At 39.2% G+C, this 17,402-nt stretch overlaps 1 long non-coding RNA gene and 1 pseudogene across 3 annotated transcripts in view; one reads left to right on the top strand and one right to left on the bottom strand.

Annotated features, from left to right (window-relative positions):
* Nucleotides 1-17,402, bottom strand: part of LOC144632800 (uncharacterized) — a 139,543-nt gene that overhangs the window by 46,731 nt on the left and 75,410 nt on the right. The gene's annotated exons all lie outside the window — the stretch shown is intronic.
* LOC144631739 (uncharacterized) overlaps nucleotides 1-17,402 on the top strand; it is a 36,034-nt pseudogene that overhangs the window by 8,030 nt on the left and 10,602 nt on the right. The window contains exon 5 of the transcript XR_013566794.1: nucleotides 4,743-4,790. The product of XR_013566794.1 is annotated as an uncharacterized LOC144631739 (transcript). The remainder of the gene's footprint in view (nucleotides 1-4,742; nucleotides 4,791-17,402) is intronic.

Below are 17,402 nucleotides of genomic sequence, written 5' to 3'. Positions count from 1 at the left end.
GTAGATTTCCCGGGAGACTGAAATCTCACGTGCGCAAGCATGTTGCCTGTTTTACGTGCAGTCCCGCCGAGAATCCAAGCTGTTTCAGCTCCTCAACTTTGTCCAGCATCAGCGAAACCAAAAGAGAGACATCAACGTACAAACGAAACAATTTCCGATTCCATCGCATTCGTTGTGGAAAAAGCGGAAAATTAAAGTTTTCCCGAATCGGTTGAAAACATAGAGAAAACATCTTTTCCACGTGCTAGGTTTATAACGCAGATTTCTGGCTCCTTTCTAAGCGACTGAATATCAGGAAAATCTCGAAGACAACCATATGAGATGGAACAGGATTCGGCTTCCTGAAATGATCACGCACGCGGACTGCGCTCGCTATCTTTCTGAGGGTGTAGCAGCTCCTGCTATATACCGGAAGAGGTTCGTTAAAGAAATTCTTACTGGCTCTCTTCCCTTTGTACGCCTTCTTCCCCTCTCGTTTTTCCTCGCTCGCTTGCGTTTATGGCTCTGCCCCAACTACCGAGAGCCTGGAACAGGCTACTAGTCGTGGCTTTAGGCGTGATGAAGGTAGCAAATCCTACCTTTTCGATTAAAGGGCATGTAAACCCTATAATGCTATTTCTTTTTATCGTATATTCGTTAAGTATATGTATCACGTATGCCAAATCTGCCAATATGTTTTTTTCAGCAAAGCAAGTTTTCCTGTTGAAAAGGCTTTTCAACATTCAAAATATCTGCCACCTTGAATTGCGCTATCTTTCCTGTGACGTCACGGGTGGAATCTTTGGTTACCGGGAGCCAAAGGTCTCCATTTACAACCTATGAAATAAGCGTATGTGTACGGTGTTGTACAGCAAATGATTTAATACGCATCCGGCGGCATTGGTTGTAATGTTCAAAACACGCAACTTAAATATCGATAAATAAAATTCCATAACAAGAAAGATCGAGAGCAAAAAACACTTCGTGTGCCTTGTTTAAGCTATGTGCATTTTGTTTGCTTCGCGTGAACATTTCAGATAATCTGAAATCCAAGTAAATCGAAATATTAACTAAATGTCTTTTCGAACACGAAATTTCGCTCTCAACTAGTTTCCACAGCGCCTTCATCTTGCTGTTCGTTTCGTCGCTTTACTCGGTTCAGGTTGATACGGAATGAAATATACTTAGCCTAGACTCTTCTAAAGGATCAGCTGAATTACCTACATTAATGCAATATGAATTTGCCGCATTTGAATCGCTCCTGAGATAAAACATCCTCCCAATCACTGCTATTTGCTCGAGCCACCATATAAACATTGTATAAATTATACAGTCAACTCTCTCTAAGACGGAAACCTTCGGGACCGGCCACAGCTGTCCGTCTTGTAGAGAGTCGAGGAAACATGACACCAGTTATTTTAACCCTATTCAGACCGGGCTTTTTTGGACCTTCTCTAGCCGGGGGGAGGGGGGGGGGGGGAGCTTCGGAAGCCCCCTATGTAACTTCAAGAATATTTAAGCAATCACAATGAAACTTATAGGATGTATAGTATGTCTAAACATCTTTCTTTTGGTATACCTCAGGTGGGATGATGACGTCATATCACGTGACAGTTACAAAACAGCCGCCATCTTGGAACCGCCAAATTGGATTTCAAAATTTTTCCAAAATGCCAGAAAACCACCCAAATTTACTGCAAATCACACAAAATCATAAAAATGTACTTAAAAACCGGAAAAACGTAAAAATAATTTTATTATAGTTAATTTTCATTAATAGAAACACGAAAATTACAAATTTGGGAAAACATGCCTGTTAAAATGTCGTTGCCATGGTGATGTCAAGATCCTGACACATCATCCAACCCTATCAAATTATTGCGAGATAAATTTAAGAAAAACTCAGAAAGTTTAGCAGCATTTTGTTGAATATTGAAAAAGTTATGAACGTTCAAAGTGAGTAGGCGGGTCTGTGTCAGGTCTATATTTAGGGATAAGCGCCATCGTTATCAAACAACTACAACATAGAAAACGGGAGGCTACAATAAGCCATTTTCAAAAATACCATAATACTCTTTGTCATCCCTACAAAATTTTGCATAAGCATTGTTTACAATTTCTCTTGGGAAAGCAAAACAATGCTTATGCAAAATTTTGGAGGGACAACAAAGAGTATTATGGTATTTTTGAAAATGACCTATCCTTAACAAGAAATGTTTAAGATTAATAATGATAATATATTTATTTAGCGCATTTTTCATATGTATATGTTCAAATGCGCTTTACACATACTGTAATTTTACTACACAATTGTAAAGGCCAGACCGCAACACCGGGAGCTTAATTCGTTCCCTACTCCTTTGCGAATAGTGTGAGGGTTCTTTAACGTCCCCTGTTATGTTATAAGACTGAAGATACAGGAGACGGGACCTACGGTTTATCGTCCTTTTCCGAGAAGACTAGAATGTCTAACCATTTGCAGATGAAATTACAAAGGCAGCACATTCTCCTTAGTTATTTTAAGACCCTGAGTGTTGGTCCGGTCTGGGGTTCGAACCCACGACCTCCCGCACAGCAGTCCGGCGCTCTACCAACTGAGCTAAGATCGGGAAAGATATGCCAAGTCGAGTAGAATACTAGAGCGGAAAACGAGTGAGGAGTGCCCCTTCTACGGTGCCTAGAATTTAAAACACAAATGGACCACATGTGAAATGTTTCACTCAAGACGTGATTTGCATAGATATTAAATTGACTAAATTTTAAAAGTTTTTCTTCTGTGATTTTATTTGAGGGAATGACGAATGTTCAATTTTTTGGTTACAATTAGATATAAAGCTTTCAAACATCTTTAGCTAATTCTCAGGTAACAGAGGGCCGTTTTCTTCTTTACACACTGTATCTCCATGAGTTAATGTTCTATAGATCATTTACATCGATATGAAAGTGTTACATTGCAATGCAATTGCATTACCGTACCGTACCGTACCACACAGCACCGTACCGCACTGTACCGTACCGTACTGTATCATCCAGCACCGTACTGTACCGTATCATCCAGCAACATACTATACCGTACTTTATACCATGCCATAGAAAATACAGCCAATCAGAAAACAGGAAAGTAGTTGTATATTCGACGGTATTCAACCCAACCTTCCAATCGTGCGCTACGATCCTATTCTCGATGAATTTAGCAAGCGTTTTCTATGGCATGGTATATGTTCGCAACACTATCTCGTGGTATACTGAAATATCCCACTTTCACTTGTATTTTCTGTTCACCTCGCCTAAAGGCTCGTGTGTATACCGAGAAAATACTGACTCGTGGGATATTCATAGTATACCACTCGAAACGTTGCATAACTAGTATGTATTTCTACTCATTAGACACTTAGACACGTTAGTGTATAGTCTGCTGTACAGTTTTAGATTGTGAGCTCGATATTTCTATTTATACCATGCCATAGAAAATACAGCCAATCAGAATACAGGAAAGCCGTTGTATATTCGCGGTATCACCCAACCTTCCCATCGAACGCCGCGATCTTATTCTCGTGAATAGTAAGCGTATTTTCTATGGCATGGTATAAAATAGTTAAAAAAAGGCTCGTGTGTATACCGAGAAAATAAGTGACTCGTGGGATATTCCATAGTATACCACTCGAAGCGTTGCATAACTAGTATATATATAGTAGATAAAATATGAGCGGGAGATCTGTATGGGCGTTTACAATGGCGAGCCGATGGCGAGCCATTGTAAATGGCCCTACAGATCGGACGCAAATATTTTATTCTACTTGTGAAATGAAGACAGTAAATTGAATGCAAAGTGTTGTACTAATCAGTAGACGTCTGTATCAAAATTTAATGAATACTAATTAGCTGAGCAGGAGTTTGTATCAAAAGTTAATTCTACTGTTTGACTTGTATTGGGGTTTACAGTTGTGTACATGTGATCTCAATACTGTGCTGGGATTGGTTTGCACCCTCATGAATAGTTAATGAATTTTACAAGAGCTGATAGTTGATAAGGCCAGAGTCCAAATCAGCTAACCACCTACCTCAAAGCAATGTCGAGCAAATAATCTATTTTTTTTTGAAAAATTCTCACTCAAGTACTTTCAAGTGAACGATTTTTAATTATTTCTGCATTTGCATTAGTATACGAAATGAATTCTGCTAATTACATATATGTAGCACATTGCACTGCATTGCAATGAGATTTAGAAAATAGCACAGCGTGCGCTGTTGGTTTGTGTTTCTTCTCGGAGGCAGCGGGCTCCCGGCGCCACCGCTCACAGACCATCACATCAAGCGAGTGGGCCCGCTCCAGTCTGGGGGGGTACCGGCCTCCTCCTGCTGCAGCACTACTTCCTCCTCAACTGATCTCGCGAGTCCTCTCCTTCCCTCGTCGTCGCGCCCATCGGTTCGGGACACTTCTCCCATGCTGCTCATCGACATCTCCGCTTGGGGCGTTCTGTGGTCCGAGAGCATGATCTCGCTCCTCTTGATTGTGATACTGTCACGACCGCGAGGTGAGAGAATCTACGTTTTGATGTAAGCGCTAAAATACTGATGTGCGTTTTTCTTTGTCGTCTGATGTCGTTTCTCGGAGACACTCGGTGGGGAAGGTGGCACTCGTCTTCGACTCGTGTTCCCACAGCATTTCTCGTCTCCCACCTCTGTTTCTTCTCGATAGAACGGAAATGTTTTCTATTTCTTAAATGGTGACATCTAATTGATGTGATTAATTTATGTTTCAGTTGATGTTCGCGAACTGCCAAGGCTTGCCTTCCACGGACATGCAAGTGGTGAGTTTGCTGTTGCAGAAAAACGGTTGTTACAAATTCTTACATTAAAACCATTTAACCCTATTCAGACCGCTGTTTGTTATTCCGTCGTTACTCCAAGATAAAACTTAAAGCCAGCGTACAACGTAAAAAAAATATTCCTTGGAGGCCAGCGACTAGACATGATGACAACATTTTGGCACTCAGGTTGATGTCGTGAGATAGTAGTGAGACTCCTCATGACATATTTATACCACGTAACACTCAGTTCATGTAGGGTAACTAGCGCTTCGGTTAGCCTATTAAATAGCGTTCGGCTAGCCTAACTAGCACTCCGCTTAGCCTTAATGGCACTCCGGTTAGCTTTCTTCAGCTTGGGTTGCATGTGGCTAGCTTTATAATAGAGTTAGGATTTCTATAAAAAAAAATCAGGGTTTTGGTAGCAAAGCGTCCGTTTCCTAGTGGATATCATTTCCGCTAGGCACGCCGACGGCCCGGGTTTAAATCCTCCTGGAATAACGTGAATGTGATCTTTACCACATGTATGAAAAGTAAGAAGTCTCATACACCTTATTCCAAAATGGCGGAAAATACATTAATCTTTTGCCTATATGTTAATTAGCCCTTATTGCCTCGTTTCAAGCCAATGCAGGATATACGATCGAGGCAATTAACATGAAGACAAAAAAACAATGTATTGTCCGCAATTTTGGAATAAGGTGTATATCCTGAACTGAGAGCCGAATTGTCATTCCCGTGACAACATATGATATGAATCACGTCATGATCTCCGACTAGCCGTCATTTTGGGTCAACTATATTTGGAATCTTTGACTTTTTATTTGCCATCTTCACTGACCCAAACGTTATAATCAAAGATCTCTTCGAGATATCGACTTTTTTTGCATGAGGTTAGTATGAGTAGAAGGTTTATCCTGGGCATTGTTGTTCGAACATATCATGGAAGAATTCAAACGTCTTTCAGTTCAAGCATTTTTTATTTTCGCGGAGTAAATGCAGTATTTGTCAGTCGCGACGACTGGGTGCTTTGCGACTCATATACATTGGCTTGGTTAAAAAAGGTAAACTTTGACGTTTGCCTTTAACATGTTTAATCGAAATAGTTGTTTCCTTTCGAGTTAGAAAGATTTCTACGCCTGATCGCAGGTTAGGTTACGCACGACAGAGTTACCTTTTGTCTCGTCACGCAATCTTAACCAATCTTTTTTTTTTTTTTTTTTTTTTTTACCCCCCCCCTCCTCCCCTTTTTTTTTTTTTTTCTCTCCCCTACACTTTTTTTTTATCTACTTTATTTTCAGAAAAAAATATTTTTTTTTTTTTTTTTGGGGGCGTTTGTTTTATTTATATTTTTTTTTTTTTTTTTTAATAAAAAAAATTTAAATTTTTTTTTTCTCCCGGGAAAAAAATTAAAAAAAGAAAAAAAAAAAAAAAAAAAAAAAATAAAAAAAATAAAAAAGATGAAATAAAGAAACCCAAAAAAAAAAAAAGACCCCCGGGGGGAGAAAAAAAACGGAAAAAAAAACCCCTCTCTGTAAGAGAAAAGTAAGGTTGGCGGCCAGTTTGGAGGCATATTTAGCGATTGTTTCACAAAACCAAGGCCAGATTGGCTCGGAATCCGAGAGAAAGCCTTACCTGTGCAACGTAGAAAGCTCAAACCGTGGTTTGAAACAAAAGGTTTGTCAAACAGAGCGATTATTCAATAAATGTGTAAAATGTTTTACTCTCAGTTATTGAATGGATTATAAAGGCCCGATTTGCTGCCGGGATTTGCTGAAAGAAAACATTTATTTTTATGAGAAATGCAAAATGTTTACACTGTTCTAAGTGGAACATTTTCCAACACAACAGGGCTAACCCCAGATTTATGCCACCACAAAATTACACAAAGAAACGCTCGTCCGATCGGTCCCCTTGCCTGACCCGAATATTATAAGAGGTCAATTTCGTTACACAATTGTCGCGACAAATACTATTTAATATACACTGATCGAGCTCGGCAGCTGTAGCTGCAGTCTGTAATAGTAATGGGGATAAATAACAGCTTTATTAAAATCAAACCCGCCGTCAATTCCATTAGAAAGGCGTTTGAATAGCATAATATTTTCGCCCTCTATCTATCATGTGTCGAAACAGATCGGATGACCGGCGATCAGTGCCGTCAAATTCGGGAAGAATTCTGAATTTCTTGCAACCGACGATCTTTCCGGTGCCTAAATGAAGCAAACATACAAGTGCCATCCTTCGCAATTATATAATTCGATAGTAATTCGCTATCCGCCGCTTAAATTTCTCGGCAGCCTGAATAATTTTGCAGTGGGAATCAAGGTGTTATTGCCGGATCTTCGACTAATAAATTCAATTTTGGGCCATTTTTTGGATACCTTCAATCTGTTTTCACTAACTAAAGCAAAAATGTTTGGAATCTATCATTTTTCGAGCCTTTCGAGAATCTCGGCCTCACATTGTGCCTTTCTCTCCCCTTTTTTCTTGTCAAGAATGCGTCCCCTCCATACAAAGCCTTTGCCCAAACTAAAATTGTTGTCCGACTCACGCGGGGGGGGGGGGGGGGGGGGGTATCATGTGGCGAAATCTATTTTTAGTAATAGTGCGCTTCGCTAGATGATGTTGCAATTCTAAATTGTGCAACTCAGCAGAAATAATCAATTGTCACGAAATGAGTTCCCTTTGGTTAACTATTAATAGCAACGTTTTAGTGTGTGAAAGACTTGTACGAGTACAAATTTGCGTTGTTAATCGTTTTAGGTTAAATTAATATTAGCGCCTTAAGACTTGTACTAGTAAAAATTGCGTTCTTAATCGTTTTAAACTTCACTGCCTTCGAGCGCTGAATCGCTTACATTCTTAATTGGTTATGTGACGTAAGATTTGGGCTACTCACGTTTTTGATTCTTATATAATGTTTGTAAATTTGACAAGTCACGTTTTTTCTACAAGAACGGAAGTGCTGAAGCACAACTATAGAGTGACACTTTACAAGTCACGCGCTTTGATCACCCACAACGAAAAGTATTCCCTTGAGAGTTAACAAGAATGCGATCCCTTCCGGTTCAGATTTGAGTCCACGTAAACGCTATTCTCCTACTTTTTGCTTGTAAACAAGCAAAAAAATTTGAAAAAATAAACTTAAACAGGTATATAAAAATATTGAAGATCCGATACCAGGATTCATTATAAGAAGATAAAAAGCGTTCTCTGGTAAAAATATTTTAAAAAATTATTAGCTTTCGACAGCCAGACTGCTGTCTTCGACGGATAAAAATGAAGTGATAAAATGGACCTAAAAAATTTGAATATGACTAGCGAATCGCATAAATTAAAAAGTTTAAAAGTATGTGTAAAAGAATGTTAAACGGAATGCTAAAAGTGTATAAATTATTGTTTGTTTAAAAGCTAATAATTTTTTAAAATATTTTTACCAGAGAACGCTTTTTATCTTCTTAAACAGGTATGCTGAAATAAAGTTTACGTTTTTACCATGGGGCAGAATGCATGGGCATTATTAAATATCCATTATCAGCGAACCGGCAAATTTGAATGCGAAGCGCTCACAATAAGAGAAGAAAGCGTCAAAATTGGCCCAGTAGCGTTGATTAAACTTGGTTTTCTGGTTTCAAGAAGCAAAAATCTACTAACCCACGCGCGGCTTTTTGAAGAGGAATGCTATATCAACATTTTAAGGCTCAAATAAACAAAATTGAACAAGTGTAATGACTGTTCTTTTGCACTTGAAAATACAGCAAAATTGGCCTATTTTTGTATGGAGGCTGTTTTCAAAAGGAAATTTCTAAAAAGTTCTGCTGATTTTCGCCAACCCACGAACGGCAAATGAAAAATGTATCCTTTTTCTACCAGAATATGTTTAAAGATTAAAAATCGGTCAACGGGAACCACTGTTCTTTTCGGTTTGAAAACTGCTAGTTGTAGTTGCGTTTGAAAATGACGCATCTCGAGCAAGTGGGCTATTGTTTCAAGCCTAAGACCGAATAACAATGGTCACCAAGACTAAAACAATACCCATTCAAAAAAGCCACTCGTGTGTAAAATGATTCATAATTGCCGCGAATTTTAAAACTGAGCTTACAGTTACGTTCCAGCTGATTTTTTCGAATAGCCGACCAGATCACGCGCAATGAACAACATGGAAAACGTCAGTGATCGGGAGCTCTTTTCAAAGCTCTTCGAAAACCCGATCAATCCGTTACTTCTTCATATGGTTCCTCCATTTGTTGACGTAAACAGTCCGATGTATTTCCTTCAACTAAACGGCGAAGTAATATATAACTGGCGACAAGTTCACGGGCGTCCGGAAACAGTCTTCAACTTGCTCCAATCTTTGCGCGGAAAGATCATTACTCTTCGCTATCGAACTTTCCGCACAAAGATTGTATGAAGTTAACGCCGGTGGACGTCCATAAACTTTTCGCCATTTTCGGTTTCCTCGTTCATTGCGCGATGCTACCGGCAGTTCGAATAAATCAGATGGTGCATTGTGATCGGTTTTAAAATTCGCGGCAATTTTGAATTTGCGTGTGCTTGTAACCTTTATTCAGTTTGAACGCACAGAGTCGTGACATATCACTTCGACTATGTTATCGATCGCTTCGATCGGTGGCCGCACTACTGTTGTCGACGATTGACAGTTCATGCATATAGAAAATATCCTTTAAAGGGACAATGTCACGGATTTTACCAGATTTTTGAACGCCAAAATTATATTTGTGTCTCATGAACCTAGAAATAATAGTCTGTTTTTATTAAAATGCTATATGAGAGCACTGAAACTGTTAACTAGCATTATTGGCTGCGGTGGCGCGGTGGAACGGATTGCAATTTGAAAACGTTGGCAAACGTTTTCAAATTGTTTCCGCGCTCTTCAAAAAAATCGATATTTTTAGCCGTGCGATTTCTTCCGCAAATTAGGTATATATCCTTTAGATGTTCAAAAAATTTTTTTGGGTAAAGTTCCTTCCACTAATTTTGAACAGTTTAGACAAAAACGAATCTCCGTGAATAGTCTCTTTAATTTACTCGTCGACAGTTTGGTTCGTTGTCGCTTTAGCGCGCAAACTGCACACAGAATTGTTTCTTTACGACACATTCGTCCTGCTCGCGCAGATACAAGAAAATGCGCTTTGTTTTTAATGTAACAAGTTCACGTTCGACAAAACTCAAAAACGAAATTTTTCTAACAGCAAAATGAAAAAGCAAATGAAAAACTATTAAGTACGGTGGCCCATATAGGACATGAGCAATTTTTTTTTTCGATTGAAATTTTAACTCAAATTTCAGTTACAAAAATCCGTATTGTGTAATTGTCTAGGCGTACAACTCGGATTTATACTAAAAAATCTTAGCTGTAAACATCGTTCAATGTACAACTCGGATTTTTACCGCAAAAATCCGAGTTGTTAAATTTCCAGAAACACAACTCAGATTTTTAACTAAAATCCGAGTTGTTAAATTAGTTTAGTTCAGGCAAGACCATGGTTTTTGCCTGAACTAAATATATAGTGGATGGTCTTGCCTGAACTAAACTATATAGTGGCATATACAAAACGCAAACAGTCAGTAGGACTTGCGCGTGATAGATTTCAAATTTATATTTGAATCATGTGGTGCCAACGTAACGCAACGAGCAAAGGAGGTAGTAAAATTCTAAACATCGAGCTTAAAAGACAGAGCGCTCGATCAAAATATGGCAAGAAGCATAGCCTTTACAACACAGAATGTCTCTCTGAAACCAACTTTCAGCTTTTTCATAGTAAAGCTGAAACAGTCTCTGGCGAAGCCGGACCAAGATCGTTTTAAAAAATAGAAATTCAATAAACATGCCCGTTTACAATAGGCCATTTCCGAGTTACCCTTCCTCTGTCTCGCGCTTCTGGTTCACCCAGGTCCATTCGCTCACTCATCATTGTCGCCTGCCGCGCCGTCGGCATTGGCGCCGCTGTACTGACATCAAAATTCAAACCTTTGTTTCTAGACAAAGAAAATGTAATAATCGCCGCAGCATGTAATACTAACGCAAAAAGGTATAATTTCAGCTAAATATAAGAATCGGGGCATTCTGATTTGTCGAGAAACTCGGCTTATGACGCTATAATCACACCACGAGAGGCGATAATCGCATTGCTAGCCGTGCCACCTTTAATTTGAAATCCAGGAAAGTAAGCTTGACGGCGTGAAATCACTTAAAGTCCGGGATATTAGAATGTTAAAAATTTGTGAAGGTTTTGTAAAAAGGTGCGTGTAACGGTTACGAACGACAAAACCATCCTCTGCCTCTAACCCAGGGTCTTCGTTCCCCTTGACAAGCGGTCAACGAGCAACCCTAAAACGCCCCGATTTCAAGTTTGAATATTCCCCGTGAACATGACCGTCTCTTCCAAAAGCACATGGTAAATATGTTGTCAAACAGGATCAAAATGTCGAAGAGTGATGTTTATATACCAAGTTGCCATATTTATGTCCTAATTATATAGTTGTCAGTAAATTCTATATTGTCAGCGCAGCTATTTTTCCTTAATTTCTGAGAACTGTCCAATTTGGGATTAAATTTGGATAGTTTCAATTAGGACCTTCAGGTAAAATGCAGAAACTGTCCAATTCAAGAAAAATTGGACAGTTTTGTCTCAGCCAATCAAGTAGAAGAAAAAACAACATGTGGCGGATATTAGCCAATTAGCACAAAGCATAGCGTCAGCCCTGTTAACTTGTTCGCATTGTTAGTCGACAATGGCGGAATTTTATAAGGCAAGTTTGCTACGTTTTTCCATTCCTTTTTAGCTTTCCAGCAATAGTAACAACAAAGAGAAATTTTCTACGTTGTCAGAAGACGAGCTAGCTCCACATTTTTTTTCTGTACGATCAATTTACAGATGCTTCAAAAGTGAACCATTCTGCCTCTACACACAGTACTGTTTTTGTAAAAGCCACTCCTAAGTGGCCTTTATGAGCGAATGCTTCAATCATGAGCAGTGTAGACACTTGGCTAATTTCAACTTATCAGTTTTGTAACCACCGCTCATTTTGTCAACTCTCCCATTTCAATGTTGTCAATGTCAACCCTACAAAACAGCATTAATAAGGTAGTGAGGATAATATATTATTAACCCGCTAACAGTCAAGAAATTCGCTAAAAATTGTTAACGGGCGTTTGGCTTTTCTAGTTTGGTCCGAGATTTTAAGGTCCTTGGTTGGAGCTCCTTTGGAATAACAATGCGCGTACCTCAAAGCAGCTCGAAGCTGGCCAATAAAACAACACTACCCAGTCACCGCCATTTAATGCTTGTACTTTTCAAGCTGCGCTCGAATCTCTTGGGCAAAAAAATGTAAACCGTTTTCCTCGGTCCGGACCATTCATTAAGTGTATAATGTTCATTGAGCCTCAGGGGAGAAATTGTTTTAGAACAGTATATTTTTCAGAAGTCAATATCAAAAACTACAAAACAAAAAACTAAAACATAATAAAAGCTGGCTTGCATAGATGAAATCAGTTTAATTTTTTTCTGGACTGTATGTAACAAATTCACCTCAATCGGAATTAATGGCAATACATGTATACCATGGCAATGATATATTGCCATGGCAACGATAGACAGAAAACCTCGAGATCAGTAAAACGAATTGTGTTGGATGCAGATTTGATAGAAACAAGCTTACACCAATATCTCAATTTGCGGCGTATTGACAGTAAGAATATAAGAACGAAAAAAATCTATGTTTGAAAAAAACATCTCAAACTGTAATTTTTGGCACGATAATAGCAAATCGTCCATACTTAACACCGATTCAACGGTTAGATCTTACGGTCGAACTCAACATGCAGCATTGCAGGAACAAAGCCGAAAAGACCTCTATGATAGCGGTTGACATTATTCCAAACTTTGGCGAGAAAAAAAATATTGATGGAATGTCCCAGCGAGTAATTGATGGCGAGCTCAAAACAAGCCCTTGTTTCGTGCAGAATGTGTTGGCTGCTACGATCGCACCGGCTCCTCCCTGCCACATCTCAAAGATCCGCCAGAAAGAAAATTAGTGAGACCATTTAACGATTTTCACGATTTTTCGTTACTGCGCTTTGCGGTTTTTACAAAATATTTCGCCCTTTGTCATGTTCATGACAACAGATCAGCAAAGCGGCTCTGCGGAGTTACAAAATTCGCGAAACTGCGGGTTTTACTTATTCGCGTAGATGGAAAGCGCTTGTTATGAAAGGAAACGCAACGTAACTTTACAAGTCCCGTGTGGCCAACCAATACATCCATGTATACCTCGTTCTATAAACGCTTGTGGGAAATTACACGCTCTTCGTTGCCGCGCTTTACAAATATGCGATCGCGTAGATGGAAAGCGTTTATTATGCAGAAAGGAAGCGTAACGAAACTTTACAAGTCCCGTGTGGACCTGCTACGCAGGCTATTACCGCGACTCAAGTGATGCAAGACTCAAGACATGCAGTATAAAAACTTCGCCGCGAAGGTCAACTGCATGATCGCGCCGCAAACACCCTGCCGCGATCGTTTGAATGTGAAATCCGAGTCGAATGCGGGTCTTATTTAAAGGAAACAAACACGTATGGAAGTGAATACTCGATAAGAAGATGACACTGGTAAATTCCGCGAGCAGAAGAACATTATCACCAAAACAACAAAATACCTCGAACGTAGATTCAAACTGATTGAAAGATCGATAAACTAGACATTATTTTGTATAAAGAATGCATTGAAAGCCATTAACATTAAATCAATCAACAGTATGTTTCACTCGTTCTTCTCTCGTGTCATATGGAATGCAAATGGGAAACTTACAAGATCAAAAGCTCTTGATCGCACAAAATGTGTGTATTTGCGTCGTATCTCCGTGTACATGTATTGAAACCATGACCGATTGTGTGACCAAGGCGACATCACTTTTTCTGCCCAGCGTATTCTCTTTTAGCTCTCAGGCTCTTCTAGATCATATCACATCCGCCATTTTGGATGCTCAAAACATGGCTGGGTATAAGCTGCTTTATTTCGAATTTATAAGACGCCGTACAATTATCAAGCTTCCGAAGAAACGCTAAAGGCCACGAAACTGCAGTTACTTCTGCTCTACGTTATGCAGACGGTGAAATACAGGTATACTTGGACCATAACTTCTTCAGTTCGGTGTATCGTCGTGTTGTAACTGGGGTTTAGTTGCATAGAGGATTGCCATAGACTTTTAAAACCTCGTATATCCATCGTGGAATGTGGACCTGGGTTGACGAATCATACATGCCAATCTGCAGCTTGCAATTCCATCCATGCAGTCGCAACAACAATGTAGAAGTCAGTGAGAAGTGGACCTTTAAGCTTATATATTTTTGAACAACTTCAGTTAGCAGAACTGGATATGGATACCTGGCAATGTAATTGTAAACAATGAAATTTACTTAGCTGCATTCCGTGACATTAAATATAACAATTGATTTCGAAATATTCGGTGGAAATTAATCTTTGTTTCAGCTATATAGACATTACAGAATTTTCCTTTCAACAGTAAGGGTTTCACTCTTAAACTAGAAATCTTATTTTAAGAACAGATTCCTCAAAACAAATCGCGAATTAAGGACCTTTGTCTTAGTAAATTCTTAAATAAAAAACAGTCACCTTAAATCAAGAACAACCTTCTTAAAATAACAAATTACCTTTATTTAAGCTAAGAAAAAGATTTTGTAAGTGACAAGGAAGTGGCTGATGACGAGCTGGTTGCATCGCTTGACGTGGTTTCACTATTCACCTCCATACCAATCGACATGCATATGGCTATAGATATCGTTCAGCGAAAACTCGAGGGATCTGACGATTGGAGAAGTCATACACAGCTGATTAAAGGCCAGGTCCTGGATCTACTCTCCTTTTTGCTGCACAACAGTTATTTTGTATTCGTGGAAACCCAATACCACCAGGTATCGGGATGTGCCATGGGATCGCCAGTCAGTGCGGTGATCGCAGAGCTTGTAATGCAAGAAGTTGAAGAACAAGCGTTAGAAACCTTGCCCGTTCAACCAAAGTGGTGGCGCCGCTTTGTCGATGATTCGAATGCGTGCATTAAGAGATAGGGACGGTGTTGAAGCTTTTCACAGCCAGTTAAACTCGATAAACGCCAACATTCAGTTTACAGTTGAGATGCCTACAACAACTATGGGCAAGAACAGCATAGCCTTCCTGGACACCAACAACACCGTTAATGAGGATGGTAGGATCGAGGTAGGTGTATACCGCAGGGCCACACATACGAGCAAGTATTTAGACTTCTATTCACACTGCCCAGCGCAAAGCAAGAGAGCTGTCGTCAAGACTCTAATGGACCGAGCTAAGTGCATTCCATCGACAACTACGCAAAGAAAAAACGTGAAACAGCGCGTTATTGATGACTTAAAAGCTAACGGTTATCCCGAAAGCTTTATCAAGTCAGCTGGCGAATCAAACAAAAAAACACGCAACCAAGAGCCCAGGAGACTCCGGAGGCAAACACGCCCATCCTGTATGTGAAAGGAGTGTTGGAGCGCGTTCGGCCGATTTTGAGCCGCGAAAACATCAAGACGGCGTTTAAACCAGTACGAACGTTAGGAAATATCTTCAAAAAGCCAAAGGATCGACCGAATAAAGAGCAGTTAAAAGGAATCGTATACAAAGTGACTTGCAGGACATGCTCATTTGCATACGTTGGGGAAAGCAAAAGAAACTGGAAATCGCGAGGGGCCGAACACAAGCCCGGAACAAACGGAAATATCAACTCCGCGTTTAAACATCATGCAGAAATCGGCCACGACATACATCCAAGTTACGTCGAAATGCTTAAAACAGGTGTAAGCAGCAAGAACAAAAGACTGTTTCTGGAGTCTTTACATTGTTTCTTCGACAAAAAACCCTTCCCAAGGGTTTACGCATGCTCCCCAGGGGGCAACGAACAATAACGTCAATGCAACTTATTAAAATTCTGCGAATCTTGCAAAATCCATCATTCTCTGAAGAAGACCGCAGAAGGCAATCGAAAATTAAGAGTATCCTTTTATATTTTTAGATCTGTTTTAAACATTTTTATATTTTAAAACTTCAGATTTAAGAGTGTTTTATAGCCTGTAAATCTGTGTAAGCTTTGACTTCAATGAATGTCTGACCTGCTAAGAAAAGTCAACTGAAAAGAAATTATTAATATACTTGATCTCATATGATATTTTGTTGTTGCTCATCTTATTTAGTGTCTCATGTGAATGGAGATGGTTCAGTATATTATGTCTTACAAGTGAAGTGTATGTTAAAATTCACAGTTTCATCTAGGGCCTCAGGGCCCTCATCCAGACTCATTATTAATACTTTTCCGATTATTTTTGCAAAATTTCATGGTTTACACAATGGAACCTCGTTTATGCTTCTCTTGTGATTTTAACGAAATTTTTCGCAATTTTCGCAGATTTCGTAAAAATCGCAGTTTCGTTGAGGGCCCACCTCAACACTTGTGTTTTCTTCTCTTGCGATTTTTACAAAATTTCGCGATGTTTTTTATTTTCGTTATTTGCAATTTTCGCAGATTTCGTTAAATTCGCAGTTTCGTTGAGGGCCCACCTCAAAACTTGTGTTTTCTTCCTTTGCGATTTTTACAAAATTTCGCGATTTTCGTAATTTTTGCAATTTTTGCAGATTTCGTAAAAATCGCAGTTTCTTTGAGGGCCCACCTCAAAACTTGTGTTTTCTTCTATTGCGATTTTTTACAGAATTTCGCGATTTTCGTAATTTTTGCAATTTTTGCAGATTTCGTAAAAATCGCAGTTTCGTTGAGGGCCCACCTCAACACTTGTGTTTTCTTCCTTTGCGATTTTTACAAAATTTCGCGATTTTTGTAATTTTAGTTATTTTCGCAGATTTCGTAAAAATTACAGTTTCGTTGAGGGCCCACCTTGACACTTGTGTTTTCTTCTCTTGCGATTTTTACAAAATTTCGCGATTTTTGTAATTTTAGTTATTTTTTCAATTTTCGCATATTTCGTAAAAATCGCAGTTTCGTTGATGGCCCACTTCGACCTTATGTTATCTTCTCTTGCGGTTTTTACGACATTTTGTAATTTTCGTAAATGCGTGCATTTATGGACAACAGTATGCTTCAAGTGCTACATATACTATTAATTTGCTTTATTCTCGTCTTTGGAGTTCCAGGGGCTGCTTGTGGGGCCGAAAGGAAAGTCGAAACTTCGGGGGGTGGGAGGGGAATGAGCGAAGAAAAGTTGAAGCGAAAGCGTGAAGCCCCGGAAAAAGGAGTACTACCTCTTTTATTTACTTGAAGTTTTTAACACATTGTGAAACGGTAACGCTTCTCCGTGCATTGTGTTCCATTATTTATTCATAATTCCAAGGGTTTCGAATGTACAAAGTTGGTATAATTTCTTTTCCGCCATGTTAAAGTTCCTTCAGATTACAAAGGAGGCGCGCTTTAGTAACCATTCCCTTAAGTGCTATATTCATCGCCTAACGCAGTGAATAAATCGTCATAAGCCAAACTTCTTTACCAATAAGAATGTCCGATTCTTATATTCACCGTCAGAAATTAAACTAAATACCAGTAGCT

The sequence above is a fragment of the Oculina patagonica genome, chromosome 1, assembly GCF_052425735.1.
Source record: "Oculina patagonica isolate OP01 chromosome 1, crgOcupat, whole genome shotgun sequence".
NCBI lineage: Eukaryota > Metazoa > Cnidaria > Anthozoa > Scleractinia > Oculinidae > Oculina > Oculina patagonica.
The sequence above is the reverse complement of the archived record's forward strand: the minus strand, read 5'-3'. Positions and strand labels throughout refer to the sequence as shown.